Source organism: Microtus pennsylvanicus, chromosome 13 (genome assembly GCF_037038515.1).
Source record: "Microtus pennsylvanicus isolate mMicPen1 chromosome 13, mMicPen1.hap1, whole genome shotgun sequence".
Classification (NCBI taxonomy): domain Eukaryota; kingdom Metazoa; phylum Chordata; class Mammalia; order Rodentia; family Cricetidae; genus Microtus; species Microtus pennsylvanicus.
The window spans coordinates 17,050,459-17,071,502 of record NC_134591.1 but is presented as its reverse complement, the minus strand read 5'-3'; positions in this window follow the sequence as shown (position 1 = coordinate 17,071,502).

The following is a 21,044-nucleotide window of genomic DNA, read 5'->3' as shown; positions in this document are numbered from 1 at the left end:
TGAAATAATAAAAAAGAAATATAAAGGCTTTCCTAGATTATTGATAATAGTGATGACGAGAGCAAGAAAAAGATTATGTCTCTAGTAGAACAGATTTTCAAGAAATATTAAAAAAAAACTTTTAAAGGTAATATAAAGTGGTAGAAAAAAATTCCAAATCCTCATTAAAAAAATAAAAACACTGGTAAAAGTAATCAGTAAGCCATTTAAAAAGACATTATAATTGCATATTTCTTCTACTTTCTTCTCAACTGATTAAAAAGCAATTACAGAAAATAATGTGTATATAATTATACAACAGCACAATGAAGCAGGGTGGGAACAAATTGGTATTAGAATAAAGAAATGACATCAGATATTCAACTTGAATACACTGAATTATATAAAAAAATCCAAAAATGTTAAATGAAGCTGTAATTATAACCAGATATATAAAAACACTCCATATTTTTTATTTTGTGTTTATTAAAAGACATGGAATTACATAATTCTATGATTTCACTAACATATCTCTGGGTTTACGATGTATTAAAGAAATATGTTTAACAAAAAGAATAAAAATGAGGAGAGGTAAAAGGGTACTATGGATGGAAAGTTCCTACATGCTTCCTGATGTTAACTGTATAAAGTCTTATGAGTTATATTATATGCATGCTGGGGAAATTATTAAAATTAATACCAAAATACTGAAAAAAGTTATTCAAGAGACCACAGTTCTACAACAGGAAATGCACTTTGATGCAATATAAGCAACTGGAGAAGCAAAGCAACAAGGAAAAAATGTGATAAAGTTGAGATGGAAGAAGGACAGACATGAGAGCAAGGAAAGAGGTATTTTATTTGATGGATCCATTATGGGGTTATCAAGAAACCTGGCACTAGAGAAATTCCTAGGGATCCACAAGGATGACCCTAGCTAAGACCCTAAGCAATAGAGGAGAGGGTGCCCGAACTGGCCTTGCCATGGAGTTAGATGTAGGGATAAGTCCAGCCCCTTAGGGGGCACGTTCACCTCAGGCTATTGTTTACATATAAATCTTACCAGCATGCTCGCAGAGCTCCACGGGAACGATGGTTCTGTAAGTCTATTTCCCCATTAAAACTGTATATATTTTTACAATCTGTCTGCATTCATTTACACCATTACATTTTGGCGTCCAACATCGTCGGGCTATTTTGCCCCCACCCTGGCACTGGGGCGCAAGCTAGATCTTTCCCTGCCTTTGCAAACAAGATTAGCTATGGGAGCTCAGGAAGCGCGATTGGACTCAAGTGCATAGCCCTCTAGCTAACACAGCATGCTCCCGGGTGCTGTTTTTTAGTTCGTGAGTAGGGCCCCAGTGCCGAGTCTGAGATACACTCGGCCTTCAGGTCCATTATATCCAGAGAGGCAGGCGGATCTCTGGCAGTTCGAGGCTGGCCAGGGGTGGTGGCGCATGCCTTTAATCCCAGCACTCGGGAGGCAGAGACAGGTGGATCTCTGTGAGTTAGAGGCCAGCCTGGTCTACAAGAGCTAGTTCCAGGACAGGCTCCAAAACCCTACCTACAGCTCTACCTGCCTTTCCAGTAATAACAACAGAGAAGGTGATTGGTTCCAGAAACCCTAGGGTCATCAAGGAAGATACATGGGAGCCTGTCCGTATGAATGATCTCAAAGAAATTAAACAGGCTGTCATGATTTTTGTGATGCACGCCTCTTTTGTTAAAGAGATACTAAAATCTTGGGCCACAACAAACAGAGCAACCTCCTCAGACTGGCTCCAGCTGAGCTCCACAGTCCTTGTCAGTGGACTGCAATTGAAATGGAAATGCTTATTCAGGCAAGAGGCTAGACTTTTAGAACAGCAGGAAAAGACGAAGGGAATTGACGTTTCCCTAGATAAAATTCTAGGTGAAGGGCTCTTTTCCAAAGCTCAGGAACAAGCTAATTTAGATGAAAACACACTCTCCATGTGTATTACAGCAGCCTTAAGGGCTTGGGACAAGGTACAAGACCCAGGACAGAGAATGGAATCATTTGTCACAGTTAAACAGGGCCAGAGAGAAGGCTTTAGTGACTTTTTACAAAGACTAACTAAGGTTGTACAAATAGGAACATCTGACCCAGAAGCAAGACTTATAATGATTGAGTCTTTGGCTTATGAAAATTCAAATGTGGAATGCAAAAGGATTTTGGGGCCTTTAAAACTCAGATCAGCGCCCTTCTAAGAATGGGTCTTGCATACACTGAATGTTGATACATTTGATTATGGCACTGAAGCGTGGGTAGAAGAAGCAATTTCCAATGGTAAAAGGAGACACCAGAATACCAAATGTTTTAATTGTAGCAAAATGGGTCATATGAAAAGGAATTGTAGACAATGGATTTTCAGAAATAATAATAATGCATCTTCTAGAAATAACAGAAATAAAAGGACTCCGCCTTCAGGTTTATGTAGAAGATGTGGAAAAGGCAGACATTGGACAAATGAATGCAGGTCTACACGAGATAGACAAGGCAACCTGATACAGAGGGGAAACGTGAGAGGGGGGGCCTCTCAGGCCCCCATGGCAAACATGGTTCAGTCATTTCCAGTTTCTGCAGAGAACATGCCTCATCAGGACTGTTAGGAAACCCCATGTCTAATGTTACAAGCAATAATGATCAGAGAGATGAGTTACGTGTGTTTTGGCAAATTTCTATAAATGATCAAAGACCTAAGCTGAGAGTGTTTGTAAATGGCATTTTTATTACTGGCCTGCTGGACACAAGTGCTGATGTAAGTATCATTACCCCAGAATCTTGGCATCCATATTGGCCTCTTCAGAATGTAAATGTTCATCTCCTGGGTATTGGAACCCTATCTTGAGTAATGCAGAGCACAAGATGGGTTGAATGTATAGGGCCGGAGGGACAAATAGGAAAATTAAGGCCATATGTAGCCAATATTGCAATGAATTTATGGGGTTGTGACCTATTACAACAATGGAATTTCCAAATTAACATTCCTGCTACTTCTAGAGCCTATATTTATGAGAATAATATTAAAAGATATTACAAATGGAGAAAACCGGCCATTTGGGCTGTACAAGAACAAGCAATTGATGTCCCTTTAGAGATACCAATAGTCTTGGCTCTAAAATGGTTGACTGAGAAACCAATATGGACAAAGCAATGGCATTTAGCTGAGGAAAAGTTACAGACTTTAGAACAGCTGGTACAAGAACAATTCGATGCTGGACATATAGAAGAATCTACCAGCCCCTGGAATTCTCCTGTATTTGTGGTTAAGAAAAAATCAGGTTCTGTTGAAGTTGAACATTTTATCCATGTCCTTGTCATCCAACTTGACCTGAAATTTCTCCAGCAGGCTTACTGGTATTATAGAAACAGGGATAAATATCATATAACTCTGCAGACAGAATTGAATCAGACAATTCCAAACTTAGGATGAGGGATTCTGATGTTTGGTAGTGATATTCATTGCATAATCAAATAGTTAAATGACCTCTGACTTGGATCAATGTGTCTCTGCAAAGTTCAGTAGTTGTAGGCTATGCAGATGATCCCCAATGGAGTGTAGTATAGGAGGTCCTTCTGTATTTGTGTTGCTTTCATTGGTTGAATTAAGAAACTGCCTTGGACTTTTGATAGGGCAGCACTTAGGTAGGCAGAGTAGACAGAACTGAATGCTAGGAGGAAGAAGAGAGAGTCAGAGAGAGCCACCATGAAGCTGCCAGGTCAGACATGATGAATCTTTCCCAGTAAGCCACTACCTCATGCTGACATACAGATTATTAGAAATGGGTTGAATCAAGATGTGAGAGTTAGCCAATAAGAGACTAGAGCTTATTTAATTTAATTAATGAAATTTCTATGTGATTATTGCAAGTGTAAGCTAGTCGAGCAGGATGGAACAAAGCAGCCCTGTGCTCTTCACAACACTAGTGGCTGTACAGATTAATTTTTCCTGAATTTTGCTGAATGGTATTTGAACTGATTCCTATTGGCTTATATTTTAGTCCAGGCTTGTTCAAGAGCCTTTAAAGATGTAAGGTGTTGAAGGTGGAGATACTCATGGCTTTCATTAACCCCTAGTCCATAAGTTCTTTATTTTACTAGTGATAAAGTAGCCTTTATTGTCTTTGGGGAATAACTATTTCCAAGGCTTCAGCCTCATGACTAGTGGGTAAAATATGGTTTCAAATACCCCAAGTTGATAGCTTTAAGAGTCTTCTGCAGTACTTCCTTCAGGAGATTTCTCTCCAACAAGGTGGCCCATAATAAAAAAGGAGGAGGTCTTCTTGCTTCATAGTCTTCCCTTGAACCATGAGAAGATCCAGGATCAACAGAAGGATGGCTTCTTCTACTTTATTCTTGCTATAATACACATAAACACAGTAATGGCCACCTTCATGACTTTAGCTTCCTTGACATGTTCTAGGAGATATGTCCATTTCTGAACAGAGGTTTCTAGTTGCTGCACAAATATGTCTGTGTGAGCAGACAGGTGTCTGTCATAGTCATACTTTTCAAAATGGACAAGTTGTAGAGTCGTAGTATTTTCCTATATTAGACAAGTAATAGGGTCATGAGCCTGAGCAACAATACTTTCCATCACCATAATACATCACCACTCTGAATATCATTCCTTCTTACATCCCTCAATGCTCTTCATCAGATGAGACAGCACTTACTGAGAGATAAAGCAGGGTCATCACATTGCCATAGACCTGGCAGCGACAGTGTTACGGCCCATGGAAATCTTTTCATGATTGGGGGTAGATAAAGACTGACTGACATATTATCCTCACCAATTCTGTGGTCTAGGCTAGAATATTTTGCTAAACACAGAATACTCAGGTTTTCTAATGGATCTGGAGCCTAGCCAAATGCATTGGGCTCACTGGAAATGAGCTTACCTGGAAATTAGCAACTGTACTGCTCTCACCAGGTTAGTGGGCAGGGCTACAGTCTCATGAATATGTCGCACTGAAATTTGGCAGGTATCATCTACCCACCAGGATGATAGAAAATGCTAGATACTTTGTCCTCATTGGATTGACAGGCAAAAATCTTATAATTTGTACAATAGCTTTTTAAAATGTGTAATACATTTAGGATATAAAATTAAAAGAATTTATTTGATATAAATAAATATAAGCTATTCTATATAAATATATTAAACACAAATAAAATTATTCAGAATATATATTGTTAAGTGTTTCTTTAGCATAGTGGGTCAAAGAAAAAGTTTCCAATGGAAAAGACAGAGGGTTGTACTCATGTATATTGTGGTATTGATTGTTGTGTACATAATTCAAAATTATCAAATAATGAAAATTTTATAGATTTTAACATAACATATTAGGAAAATAGTTTTATAGATATTCCATGCATATATGCCAAAATAATTTATCTATTGATGTAGATTATTATTTCTGAATCAAAGCAGTAGTGGATAAGATTGAAGCCTTGAAAAATTAAATATATTTTTTAAATGTAATTTCCTTAACAATAATTTTAAAAATGCTTTCTAAGTTGAACACAGAATTCATTTTTCCATAGTAATAATAGTATAAGAGCTAGCAACATATATAATGCAACCCACACAGGACTATTTAACCTACAATAGAGCTAAGGCATATTAGTAATTTATCTGCATAAAGTCATGTTCATAATGCTGCTATAGGGAATTGAAGGCAGGGTTTGTTTCTAATGGAAACATTACGAAACATGGCACTTATGGGACTTGAGCCCATATTCTCTTTGCTGTTAATTTTAGTGTAGATAAAACTGTATTTAAGAGCTTGTGGTTCTATAGAATATGTTTTTCTATAAGCATCCATGGCTGGAGCTGGTCATTCAAGTCATTTCTGCTTGGTGCCTGAAGAAGATAAGGAGTAGCCTTGGCATCTGAAGAACTGAAATATATTTACAGCGCAGATTTCTTCAGAGCTTATGATCATGTCACTAAAATATTATTTGACCAGTTTTTCATTTTTATGGAAATGAAATTACTAAAAATTCTTTCCATGTGCTTGGTAGGGAATGGAATAGAATCAATTAAGCATTATACAAGAGGAATGCAGCTTCATCTATTACATGATTATATTTGGGCTGAAGCACATTATAATAGGAACAGCAAATATATTCCTTACCTTTGATATCTCTTTCTTTGGGTTTTATACAGCTTTTTTTTTTCAGTGTGTGTGTGTGTTTATAAGGTGAGGGAACCTCTGAGTAATTGCATATATTGTTTGACATGGGCGAAACCATGTTAAGGAACCAATTCCAGAGATAAACGTGAATAGCCAACCTTACTTAAGAGTAAGGCCGAGAGGGTACTTGTTCCACTGGTACAAGTGTATTAGGAGATGGGATTACCAGGAAGAGTAGAGGAAGATGAAATTGTATTCAGATTATATTGTATGAGAAAAGAATCTATGAATAATAAATGAGGAAAAATAAGCTATGAAATAAAAAGAAATTTTACCTTCAAAATTACATCACTCATACTTTGGTTATAGTAGTCATAGTATTCCTAGTATAGTAGTCCTAGTATTCATTTTTCTAGTGTTCAGTATTTTTTATTCTTGGTAGATTTTAATCAAGAGCTGGACTTACCTGAGGTATATATATTTCACTTTGCCACCCATATTCTACTTTCTTACTCTGTGTTCGTTTTGTGGTTTCTATCTAGAATTGTGGTTTCTTCATAGTTAAGAGAAAACACAACTTATTAACAAGAACTTGACTCTAATGGTAGACTCTGGAGTTTAAAGAATACTCCTATCATTCCCTCTGATGTGACTTCTACACATGTCACCTGTACTGGAAATTGAATTGTATTGATAAAGAATGAATGACTTTATTTCTTTTGTTTTGGACTGGTGATTTTTTAATCATTAAAGAGATATATCAATTAGTATTATTTCTACTATTTTCTAAATATTTTTCAAAATAATGGTCATAGTTTCTGCCTCCCAAGACTTTGGGCTACTGTAGTAAAAAACAATAATAAAATAATAAAAGCATTGTTATTTCTTTTATTATATAACTATCTGTACTCTGTCTCTTTAAAGACTTTACCTTTTTTTAAGATATTAACTTTATTCTTTATATTATTTTTCTTTTTTCTTTTTTTTTTTCGAGACAGGGTTTCTCTGTGGTTTTGGAACCTGTCCTGGAACTAGCTCTTGTAGACCAGGCTGGTCTCGACTCACAGAGATCCACCTGCCTCTGCCTCCAAAGTGCTGGGATTAAAGGCGTGTGCCACCACCACCCTGATTATATTATTTTTCTTCTCTCTCCCAAGCCTACATGTACATTCATCCAACACTGTGACTCATTTAGTGGTCTTTTATATCTGAATCTGTCCTATTGTGAATCTGTAATTTTTTTACTATCCAGGAGCATTTCTTAAAATGTTAAGCACTTCTTAAAAACTTAAGTTGCGCCAGCCATGTAGAGGTAATATGGTACCACCTGCTTATTGCCAGTCTAAACCTCAACTGCACTGTTATTATGAGCTGCTCCTGCCTCAGAGCCATTTGGTGCCCCTGAGCCACACACAGTTCCAGGCACACAGCAGTCCACATTGCCATCAAGCAAGCCTTAGTACTTTACTCCAAATGCTCCATTCAAAAGCTCTGTCTCCCACAGGGGCCAGACAGAGATTGCAATGGCAGCACAGCCCAGAAAGCCAGCATTTTAAAACAGCCAGTTTTTTTTCCTGCTGCTGAGTTAGGAAAATTTCTTTGCGGCAAGCCAACCACAAACATCAAAAATCTACGTTAAACTCTGTTTTTTTTTTTCTCTGTTTAAAATTAAGCTCTCTCAGGTTTTACGTGGAGGTTGTTACCATCTTGGGCAGCCACTAGGTTTTAATAGGAGCTGTGGGCTGTGTTCCTGGCACCTGGCTGCCCGGCCAAATAGCTTTATACTTGGAAATAATAACACTCAAATTGTATTCTTTTAAACACTGCTTGGCCCATTAGTTCCAGCCTCTTATTGGCTAATTCTCACAACCTGTTTTAACCCAGATTTCATAATCTGTGTAGCACCACGAGGTGTGGCTTACCAGGAAAGATCTTAACCTGCATCTGTGTCGAGTGGGAGAATCGTGGTGACTGCCTGACTTGGCTTCTTTCTCTCAGCATTTTGTTCTGTTTACTCCGCCTACCTAATTTTCTGTCCTATTAAAGGGTCAAGGCAGTTTCTTTTTTTATGATTTTTTTAAAATTTATTTATTTATTAAAGATTTCTGTCTCTTCCCCACCACCGCCTTCCATTTCCCTCCCCTTCCCCCAATCAAGTCCCCCTCCCTTGTCAGCCCAAAGAGCAATCAGGGTTCCCTGCCCTGTGGGAAGTCCAAGGAGCACCCACCTACATCCAGGTCTAGTAAGTTGAGCATCCAAACTGCCTAGGCTCCCACAAAGCCAGTACATGTAGTGGGATCAAAAACCCATTGCCATTGTTCTTGAGTTCTCAGTAGTCCTCATTGTCTGCTATGTTCAGAGAGTCCGGTTTTATCCCATGCTTTTTCAGACCCAGGCCAGCTGGCCTTGGTGAGTTCCCAATAGAACATCCCCATTGTCTCAGTGTGTGGGTGTACCCCTCGCGGTCCTGAGTTCCTTGCTCACGCTCTCTCTCCTTCTGCTTCTGCTTTGGACATTGAGATTTCTGTCCGATGCTCCAATGTGGGTTTCTGTCTCTGTCTCCGTTCATCACCTGATGAAGGTTAATGTTCAGGAGGATGCCTATATGTTTTTCTTTGGGTTCTCCTTATTTAGCTTCTCTAGGATCACTAATTATAGGCTCAATGTCCTTTGTTTATGGCTTAAGATACCATCTTACACGTGTCAGAATGGCTAAAATAAAAAAACACCAATGATAGCCTTTGCTGGAGAGGTTGTGGAGAAAGGGGTACACTCATCCATTGCTGGTGGGAATGAAACTTGTGCAACCACTTTGGAAAGCAGTGTGGAAGTTTCTTAGAAAATTCGGGATCAACTTACCCCTGGACCCAGAAATACCACTCTTGGGAGTATACCCAAGAGAGGCCTTATCATACAACAAAAGTATATGCTCTACTATGTTCATAGCAGCATTGTTTGTAATAGCCAGAACCTGGAAACAACCTAGGTGCCCTTCAATGGAAGAATAGATGAAGAAAGCAAAGCAGTTTCTTTATTTAACCAATGAAATCAACACAAAACAGAAGACCCCCACATCATCTCTTGTGTTAAGTATACTACAGCATCAGAATCTACTATCCAGCTTATCTTTATATAACTAATATCTAGGATGCAAGCAACTCATTTGGCTACTTATAGCTCTGAACTCTTTTCAACTGCATAAACATACCTTAAAATTTTCTTAGAAATTAAAGTAAGATTTTAAACAACAAATTCAAGACTACAAATAAGCACACACTAAAAATGTCTGGATCAAATAAGATTGCATTATATCTTTATTTTTTAATAATATTTGAGGATTTAATACAATTTATTTTGATCATTTTTATCCCTCTGTCTTCACCTCCTAACAAACCCACCCCACCTGCCTATGCAAAGAGAATAACATCTTTCTTTTTTTAAAATTATTTTTTAAATATTTATTTATCATTATGTATTCAGGTTTTTACCTGCTTGTATGCTTGCAGACCATAAAATCTCACTGCAGATGTTTTGGGGTCACTATATGGTTGCTGGGAATTGAAGTCAGGACCACTAAAAGAACTGTCAGTGCTCATAGCTGCTGAATAATCTCTGCAGTCCCAAGAATCTTTCTTTGAACTTATTTTAAGGATGTGATCTGATATATTAACTATACTCCAGGAGATGGCCCTCCATACAATGTAGGAGTGGCTGGTTGTATCCTGGCTCCTGGCTTGGGCCCCCAGGCACCGGCTAGCTTTACCCAAAATAATTACATGGAAACTGTATTCTTTTAAACACTGCTTGGCCCATTAGCTCTAGCCTCTTACTGGCTAACTCTCACATCTTGATTAACCCATTTCTAGTAATGAGTGTAGCACCAAGAGGTGGTAGCTTACCAGGAAAGATCTTAACCTGTGTCCATCTTGGAGAGGAGAGCTATAGCATCTGCCTGAATCTGCTTCTTTCTTCCAGCATTCTGTTTGGTCTACTTCGCCTATCTAAGTTTTGCCCTATCAGGCCAAGGAGTTTTCTTTATTAAGTAACCAATGAAAGCAAGAGATAGTTAGAAGACCCACCTACATCAATGCAAGAGTGTTTTGGCATTACAAATAGGACTCAATAGGTTTTAAGCATGTATTTTTAAGAGTTAGATCAAGTGACTCAAAAATAAGAAATAATGAACATTGAGAAGATGAGTTTTATGTTCATTCAGATTGATGTCTTCAAAAGTTCATGATGAGAAACAAAAGCCAGGATAATGTATAAAACAGCTTATTAAAGGAAAGCACTATCTAACAGGAGACTGTGGCTTACAATAAGATTGAAGCACAAAAGATGAACCTTCTATTTTCCAAAAAGTATTGCAAATAGTTAATGCCTGCTTGGCAATTTAAGGAACAATTAGAATGACAGATCTGTGGTTGGAAGAATGACTGTTTCTACAGAATGTAGGATGCAGTTTGCTATTAAAAACTTGACTTAAAAGAAGAGGTGATAAAGCAAGGATGACACTAGTTGCTGATAGATGAACTTCATATATTAGTGAAGTCTCAAAAATTGTTTTTACTGAAATGCTATTAATTAATATTAAATTTTATTCATGCAACAGTGACCAAGGCACCTATGTCAATTAAATTATAATGAAATTTTATTTTCAAGAAGAAGCAGAGCAGTCACTGAGAAGCAGATAAAAAATGACCAAGACCTATCTTGCTTTATTAAATCACTGTTCCCTCAACAATGGGCAGATATAATCTTGAACACTGTCAAGACTTTGTAAAAAGTTAGAATATAAGAATAAAAGGTGCCTTTTATTGGGGATGTCTCACTTAATAACTCTCCCATTTAACAAAAGTTTTCATAAAAGTTAACCTAATTTTACTAATCTACAGAGAGCTATCATTGACCCTCTTAATCCCTCTGGAAAAACTAGCAGCAGGCTTCTCTCTTTTAAAATAGAACCATTTTTATACTTGGCAACTATTATGCAATCTCCTCTCAAGTACCTTTGAGTCAATCTCAATAATCCAAGTTACTCTAACCTATCCTCAGAGGTCAAATTTCCCTGTACTTTAATTATCTCTATGGCTCTCAATTGTGCATACTCCAATATGACCACATCCCTGTTTTTCTCCTGAGTTCAGATTTGAAGATATTATTCTAATGAAGGTCTATCCAGTGTTGAGAATAATGAGAAAAGTGCTTTACAAAAACAGTGCTCCCCTGTATAAGATGGGTTTTTTCCTGTGTATTTTCTCATTCAGAATGTAGTATTTTTAATTCTAACTCATAATTGTCTTGTGGGACTGTATGACATGCCTCTTTTTATCTTAATTATATATTATTTTCTGCACTGATAATAGGTTTTACAATTTCTTAGAAGAAATACCTATCTGCTTTTTTTCTGAGATTTATTTTTGAGCTTTAAAATTTCTAATGTACATATTGGTATTGGTGTTATGAAAAAATTCATCCCAATAAAAAAGTATTTTTTTTACAAGTTTTGCCTTCAGCCCCTTGACTTTGGAAAAAGCATTTTTTATTCTTTATATTCTATCTACAAAAAAGGGAAAGATGATAGATCTAAGATTTCAATTGCTTTGAATTCTTGTGATTTTCAAAAAAGTAATTTCCACTGTTGGTATGAACATAAAACAAAATGTGGGTATAATGCCAATAACTATAGCCCTAGCACTAGAGAGACTATGTGTGCATAGTAAAACCACTTTAATGTAAAAGTTTTTAAAAACTTATTACAATGAATGTGGGGTCCATGTCTCTAACTCCAGAACTAAAGAGGCTAAGTCTGGAAGGGTTTGTCATTATTGTTTATTGTGGAGTTTATAACTTAGTTACATTTATTCATTCCCCTTCCTTTCTTCAAATACTCCAATATACTCTACTTCAAATTCATGGTCTCTTTATTCATTATGTTATCACATATATATCATAATATACATGTATATTCCTTAAGATAATCTATTGAGTCCATATAGTGCTGTTTATATGTATTGTTATTAGATTTCAGTATTGGCACAAGACACTTGATTTATTTATTTCCCTAGGAGGAACAAAATTCCCATGACCAGTTTACTTAGTTGTCTATACATCTTTTCGCAGGCAGGATTGAACCTCATGTACTTTTTGCCATCCATTTTGATCGTTCACTGGCTTCCTCCTTGTTTATTTCACTTTTGTACTGTCATGTTGATAAAACTTTACATTTATAGATTCTTATGTTACTAGAAGACACAATCTCACAGGAAATTTCTTGATCATCTGGTTTATACAATCTTCCATCCACTCTTCCACACATTTCCTGAGCACTTTGTGAAGGAGAATTTTGTCGATTTATCCAATATGAGGACTCCACATTTCTGATTGGATGTAGTTTTCTGTAGAAGGTCTCATTTTTTAAAAAATCTTAAATTAAGGGATGCCATTAGACACGATCATCATGTTAAGACCTAGTCACACTTTATAGATCATTATGAAGGCAACCTTAATCTCAAATCAAATAAAAGTTATGAGAACTACTTGAAAACAAAGTTGGAATTATCAAATTCATTACTACAGATGTTCTACAGAGAATAAGTATTACCTTGCACATATAAGTTTGGGTTCAGAACACCAATCCAAGGAAAGAATGCAGAAAGTCATTAATAGTGATAGCTTGGACCACAACAACTATAATAAAAGGGCAAAAAGTAGTATAGTTATGAATAGAGTGTGAAGTCTAACAGAAATTGCTCTCTGGACTATATGTAAGTATATATGTAATTCTCTGGACAGAATTGTAAGGAGGAATGATGTGGGTGACTGAATTGCAATGTGGAACTTTACATGTGAACAACCCTGTGTAACATACTCAGGTACTTAAAAAGATTTCCATCTCTGTCAAGTTCAATAAATTCTATCATTACTGGTTATTCAAAGAGGTACAAGTTCACAGACATATGTGAAAACAATTTTGACTGAAGTCAGATATATTATCTTGGAGTGATTTGCTTTTGGGTTTATATTATTTTATACTTGTTCTGTGTTTATAAGTGATATTTCTACACTCCATTCTAATATCTAAACACACCCTTATGTTGTATGTTTTCTATTGCTTGTTGAGGTTTGATTTTAATTTCCATAATTTTCTTATTGATTCATCAAAGAAGATTCCTTTGTGATCCCAATGTTCATGTATCTAACATGCACTCTTTTCTTTCTTTGTCTATATAATGATAAGCACAACTGATTATCAGGTACCTGCTCTGTGAAGTTGATATTAAGAATTGAAATTTATGAGTCAATTTCAACATTATTGAATACCATTTTCTCAGAAACTTTTTAAAATTGCATCTTTATATTCTGTTCATTAAAAATATGGATGTCATATAGTCTGCTCCTACCAAGGAAAACAACAATAACTTTTATAACAGTACTTTAGACATAGGAAGCAGACTTTCAAGATAGGTGATAAAAACTGGCCTACAATAATAATTGAGGTACTTAAGGTCTGCTCAACTTTTATTATTGCTTTTCATTTTACAACCATTGTGTTCATATTGTGTAGCTTTGCGAGTGCTTTAGCTTCAAACACTGGTACTTGCTTCACTTCAGTTAACAATGCACTACAGTTACTGGGGCTCTTCAGGCTGAGGAGATGGTGTTAACAAAACAGCTGTTTGTCAGTTCCAGAGATGCAAAGTTAATCTCAAGTAACTAACACTGAGAATCCACAGATCTTATTATTTTTGTTGGAATAATTTCAGTCAGAAAATAAAGTTTTTATTATTTTTTTCTTTTTTCCCTATTAGTTTGTACCTTAAAAGTTGATAACATTAAATACAAGGTTCTATGTTTTAATTAGGAAAACATTATTGTCCAATAAAGATTATTATACCTACAAAAATTTACTAAAAATATAGTAACATAACTAACTTTATTTGATTAATAAATAAATGAATGAATAATTTTAAAGTTATATAATTGCAGACAATATTTTGCTTATACTATGGATGGCATTCTACAAGGATTTTATAGTTTGTCTGATATATCCATTTATTGGACATTAGGTCTTAGCATTGCTTATTATATTATATCCTTAAGAAAATGATCTGACTACAGAGCCAAGTATCAGGCACTTTTAGAAATGATACAGTCTTTACAGACTAATAATAAACCACTAGCTGACAGGACAATACCATGGAAAATCAAAAGTTACCTGAAAAAAAATTAATATTATTGAAAAGGATAATATTAATTTTAAAGTCAAAATTCAATCCATGTCAAAGGGTACTGAAAAATTATCTTAAAAGATTTATACTATTGGTTTTAACAATTAAAATCTGCTAAAAAGCATTATGATAATTTAGCAGATAGAGTATATTTCCAGGAAGACAATCTACAAACCATCCAAATGATATCAAAGAATGAAAAGTTGTCCTTAATGGATAAATTTCATATTTTGGAATCATATGTGCAGAATGAGAACTAGAGGTTATATTAATGAGATCACTAGAATTATACACAGGTCAAGAGAAATAAAATGATATAAAATGATTGAGGAAATTATCAGAAGAGATCAACCATGAGAGAAGTTACATGAACAGTACTCATCAATATGTGTGAGAATTAGAGATGACTTACAGAAAGTTCTAGTTACTTACTGTATTGCCTTCTGACAATCCTCCCAGTACTAAATACACAAAATGATTCAAAGAGCATAAATGACAACCTATAGGTATAAATGATCAAAAGTGAATTAAGCAAACCATATTTTATAATATGCTTTTATCATTTTTATGGAAATAGTGAAAATGTTGGCTTCAAGCAATTAGGCTAGCCCACAGGATTGTCTTAAATTAGTCTCAGTGGTCCTTGAAGATGGATCTCAACTGCTATGAAAATGCTACTAGCAAGAAGAGTCAAAACTTTTAGATCAACGGGGAAAAGCAAAAGGATTTGTGGCTTCCCAAGATCAAATTTTTAGTGAGAGAACTTATGCTGACCATGCTCTTTACAATGAACACATCATGTCACAATGGCACACAGCAGCCTTAAATGCTTGGGACAGGATTTAAGAACTAGAAAAAGGATTGAATCATATATTAGGGTTAAGCAGTGTGAAAGAGAACACTTTAGTGACTTTTCAAGATTAACTAAGGCTGTACAAAAAAGAGTAACCAGATGCTATATGAGTATTTATTGAATCTATGCCTTATAAAAATGCCAACTTAGAATTTAAAAAAAAAAAGATACTTTGATCTTTAACAGGTAGATAAGCATCAATGAAAGAATGGATCTTGCATGCAATGAACATTTGATTATAATACTGAGGCTTGGGGAGGAGAAACAATTTCCAAAGTTATAAGGACACATCAAAATGCCAATTTTTTTAATTGTGATACAGTAGAACATCTGAGAAGGGATTGTAGACAATGAATTTTTAGAAGTAATGTTTACTGTGGGGATGACAAAAATAGAAAGTCCCAACATTCTGGATTATGTAGACAGTGTGGCACAGGCCAACATTGGACCAATTAATATAGATCAATAAAAGACAGAAAAGAAAACTCAATAACAAAGAGAAATTTCTGGGGCGGGGGGGTGCTTTCCCAGGTCTCCAAGTCATATGCAGTCAAGTCATTCCCAGTAACTGTGGAGGACATGTCTCAGAAGGAAAATTAAAAAAAAAAAATTTTGCCTGCTGTAAAAAAAAAAATTGTTCTGGATGATGGAATAAACTTGAAGAATGAATCAAAAATTCCAATAGGAAATAGAAACCATATATTTTGACAGACTTCTAAAAATAATCAAAGACCAAAGCTAAGAGTGTGTATAAATAACATTGTAATTGAGGAATTAATGGTCATGGGTATGGTTATGACTATCATTACTCCACAATCTTGATATCAGAACTGCCCATTTTCAAAAGGCAGATGTTTAATTCCCAAGAATTGGAACTCTATCTCAAGTGAAACAAAGCACAAGATTGATTGAATGCCTGTGGCCAGAAGACTAGAGAGGAAGGCTGAGGCTATATGTGGCAAATATTGCAGTGAATTTGTGGGGTCATGACCTGCTGCAGCAATGAAATACCCAGATTTACATTCCTTCAGTCCCAAAAACTTATGTTTCTGGGAAAAATATTATAAGTTACTATAAACAAAGGTAATCAGTCATTCAAGAACAAGAACACAAATCAACTAAAAAACTTTGAGGTACCAATGACCCTAATTTTAAAATTCTTAACTGAGAAACAAATATTGGTTTATAAATGGCCTTTAGCAGAGAGAAACTGCAGGCTTCAGAACAGTTGGTAGAGGAACAATTAGATAGATGCTGACCATATTAAAGATTCAACCAGCCCTTGAAATTCTCCTGTATTAATAAAAAGAAATCTGGAAAATAGAGAATCCCGACAGATCTAAGAATTGTCAACAAGGTAATTCAACCTATTGGCCATGTACAATCTGAAATTCCTCTGCCTGCCCTATTGCCTAAATCATGGCCTCGTTTAGTTATTTGTTTAACAGATTGTTTATTCATTATACCCTTAGAACAAAAGGACAGAGAAAAAATTTCTTTCATATTGCCAAATAATAATAAGTCTCAGTGTAATAGGAGATATCTGTGGACCATCCTCCCACAGGGAATGCTCAATAACACATACTGTGACAATACTTTGTAAGTCAGCCATTGCAAATAATATATAAACAATCTTTAAATATATAGTTTACTCTTACATGGATGATATTTTGCTATCTGATTCAAAGGCAGATAGCTTAAAATGTTTGAAGAAGTAAAGAATGTCCAGGGAGGTCCTTGGAGCTCAGCAAGAGGCCCTGCACCCATGCTGAAGGGATCCAGCATAGGGAGAATGGGAGGGTTGGAGAGAGATTGGGTAAGTGAAATGGTTGAGTTAAAGGAAGAAAGGAGATGGGAGCAGGGAAGGAGATACCTTAATTGAGGGAGCCATTTTGGGGTTGGCAATAAGCTTGGCTCTGGAGGAGTTCCCAGGAATCCACAGGGATGTCCCCAGCTAAAACCCTGGGCAGTGGAGGAGAGGGCTCTTGAACTGGCCTTGTCCCATAGTCAGACTGATGACTATCTTGAATATCACCATAGATCCTTCATCTGGCAATAGATGGAGATAGAGACAGAGACCCACATTGGAACATTGAACTGTGCTCCCAAGGTCCAGTTGAAGAACAGAAGGAGGGAGAATATGAGCAAGGAAGTCATGACCACAAGGGGTTGGTCTACCTACTGAGACAGTGTGCCTGAGCTAATGGGAGCTCACCAAATCAGTTGGACTGGGACTCAATGAGTACGGGATCAAACTGGACCTTCTGAACATGGCTGACAATTGGGGAAGACTGAGAAGCCAATGATAATGGCACTGGAATTTGTCACTATTGCATGTACTGGCTTTTGTAATCCTATTCTATTTGGATGAATACCTTCCTAGGCCTGGATGTAGAAGGGAGGGCTTTGGACTTCCCACAGGGCAGGATACCTTGCCCTCTCTTAGGACTGGAGTGGCGGGTGAGTGGGGAGCAGGAAGGAAGTGGGTGGAGGGGAGGAAGTAGAAATTTTTATTGGTATTATTTAGAAAGTTATAAAAATAAAATATTAAAGCAAACAAACAAAACTTAAGGTTCTGTTTAATTGAGACATGATTTCTCCTGGCAGCACTGATCTATTTCTGAGAGAATGTTGAGCACTGAAGACACTCCACTTGGAATTTGTTTCCTTTTTGGCAAAATTGGCCTTGGGCAAGGAACTACCTGTGCCTTAACCACTGGCAAGGTACATGAAATCCAGAAATGGATAAACAGGGCTGTCAAATCTTGCCAAGACATGGTAAAAATAGTTTTGAAAAAATTTCCTGCCTCTGAAAATGGTACTTCAGTTATTCTAGGTCTTAGCCAAAGTTGGTTGCTTGATTGTAGCGAATGATACTTTGGGTGATTGCCACGTAGCCAGTTGTCTCTGTCATTTGTTACATAAGACTTTTGGAAATTGTTGATTGCACTTCCTGCTTACTCAAGTAATATTATTTTCCTTCTCAGATCTTTGATAGGGTTGAAATCTAAATAGTTGTATTTACTTTCTTCCCATGACTTGGCCATTTTATTTATTATACAAGACTTAAACTCCTTACGATTAGATTATTATTGAATATATTTGATCTCATTGTATTTAATTTTGTATTAGTTTTAGAACTCTCTTATTTAAACAAAAGAGGGAGGTGCTGTTGGAAATCCTACAGCCAATAGACTTTAAGTTACCAGCCCACTTAGGCATGATCTCTTATACTATTTATGTCAATGCAAAGTGTGCATCCACTGTCTTTTCCTGCTATGGAATTTGGTTGCTGTTCTCCATTCAAGCAGAGGATTGTGATCTGTGAGTCTACCCCTAAATAAATAAACATCTATTATTCTCAATTCTAAGCTAGTGTGGGATTTCTTATAAGTGTCCTTCTTCAATTATTCACCTTGAAAGAACAGTATTCAACTCCATATAGGTATTTTTATTTCATATAGTAAAAAAACCTGGATAGCCATAATAATCTTGTACGATAAATGATTTCTGGAGGCATCTCAATTTCTGTCTTCAAACTCTATTAGTGGGCTACAATACTGAAAACAGCCTGATACAGACAAAAAAAGACAGTAGGATCAATGGAACCAAATCAAAGACCCAGATATTAATCTGTACACCTAAGAACACCCGATTTTTGACAAAGAAGCAAAAAACGCAAAATGAAAAAAAGGAAGCAAATTCAACAAACAGTGCTGGGATCACTGGATATCAACATGTAGAAGAATGAAAATAGATCCATACCTACCACCTTGCACAAAACTCAACTCCAAATGGATCAAAAGCCTCAACATAAAGCCAACCATACTAAATCCCCTCGAAGAGAAAGTGGGAAGTACACTTGAACGCATGTGCACAGGAGATCACTTCCAAAATCAAACCTTTGTAGCACAAACACTGAGAGAAACAATAAATAGATGGGACCTCATGAAATTGACAAGCTTATATAAAGCAAAGGACATGATCAACAAGGCAAAACAACAACCTACAGAATGGAAAAAGATTGTCATGAAATCCACATGAGACAGAGGCCTGATCTCCAAAATATACAAAGAACTCAAGAAATTTGTCATCAAAAGAACAAATAATCTGATAAAAAATGGAGTATAGTCCTAACCAGAGAACTCTCAACAGAGGAATCTAATATGGCTAAAAGACATTTAAAGAAATGCTCAACATCCTTAGCCATCAAAGAAATGGAAATCAAAACAACTCTAAGATTCCATCTTACCCCTATAAGAATGGCCAAGATCAAAATCACTGATGACAACTTATACTGGAGAAGATGTGGGGTAAAGAGAACACTCTTGTATTGCTGGTGGGAGTGCAAGATGGTACAGTCCCTTTGTATATCAGTATGGTGATTTCTCGGAAAATTAGGAAACAACCTTCCTCCAGACCCAACAATCCCACGTTTGGGTATATACCCAATGGATGCTCAAAATACCACAAAGAAATGTGCTCATCTATGCTCATAGCAGCATTGTTTGTCATAGCCAGAACCTGGAAACAACCTAAATTCTCTTAAACAAAAGAATGGATAAGAAAAATATGGTACATTTACACACACAAAAAAAAAGACATCTTGAAGTTTGCAGGAAAATGGATGGTTCTAGAATACATTATATTGAGTGAGGTAACCCAGATGCAGAAAGACAATTATCATATACACTCACTTATAGTTGGCTTTTAGACATAAAGTAAAGAAAAAACAACCTATAATTCACAATTCCAGAGAACCTAGACAACAATGATAATCCTAAGAGAGACATACATGGATCTAATCTACACGGGAAGTAGAAAAAGACAAGACCTTCTGAATAAATTGGGTGAATGGGGTCTTGGGAGAGGGATGACAGGGAGGAGAACAGAGAAAAATGTAGATCTAAATAAATTCAATAAAAATCATCAAAAAGAAAATTAACAAAACAATGAAGTTTGAAATTGAACTAAAGACAAAGGACACTGTCGCTAAGACACAAAGGCAACCCACTAACTGGGAGAAGATCTTCACCAACCCCGCAACTGACAAAGGTCTGATCTCCAAAATATATAAAGATCTCAGGAAACTAGACTGCAAAAGGCTAACCAACCCAATTATAAAATGGGGCATTGAGCTGAACAGAGAATTCTCAACAGAAGAACTTCAAATGGCCAAAAGACACTTAAGGTCATGCTCAACTTCCTTAGCGATCAGGGAAATGCAAATCAAGACAACTTTAAGATACCATCTTACACCTGTCAGAATGGCTAAAATCAAAAACACCAATGATAGCCTTTGCTGGAGAGGTTGTGGAGAAAGGGGTACACTCATCCATTGCTGGTGGGAATGCAAACTTGTGCAACCACTTTGGAAGGCAGTATGGCGGTTTCTCAGGAAATTCGGGATCAACCTACCCCTGGATCCAGCAATACTACTCTTGGGAATATACCCAAGAGAGGCCCTATCATACAACAAAAGTATATGCTCTACGATGTTCATAGCAGCATTGTTTGTGATAGCCAGAACCTGGAAACAACCTAGATGCCCTTCAATGGAAGAATGGATGAAGAAAGTATGGAATATATAAATATTAGAGTACTACTCAGCAATAAAAAACAAGGACTTCTTGAATTTTGCATGCCAATGGATGGAAATAGAAAACACTATCCTGAGTGAGGTAAGCCAGACCCAAAAAGAGCAACATGGGATGTACTCACTCATATTTGGTTTCTAGCCATAAACCAAGGACATTGAGCCTATAATTAGTGATACTAGAGAAGCTAAATAAGGAGAACCCAAAGGAAAACATATAGGC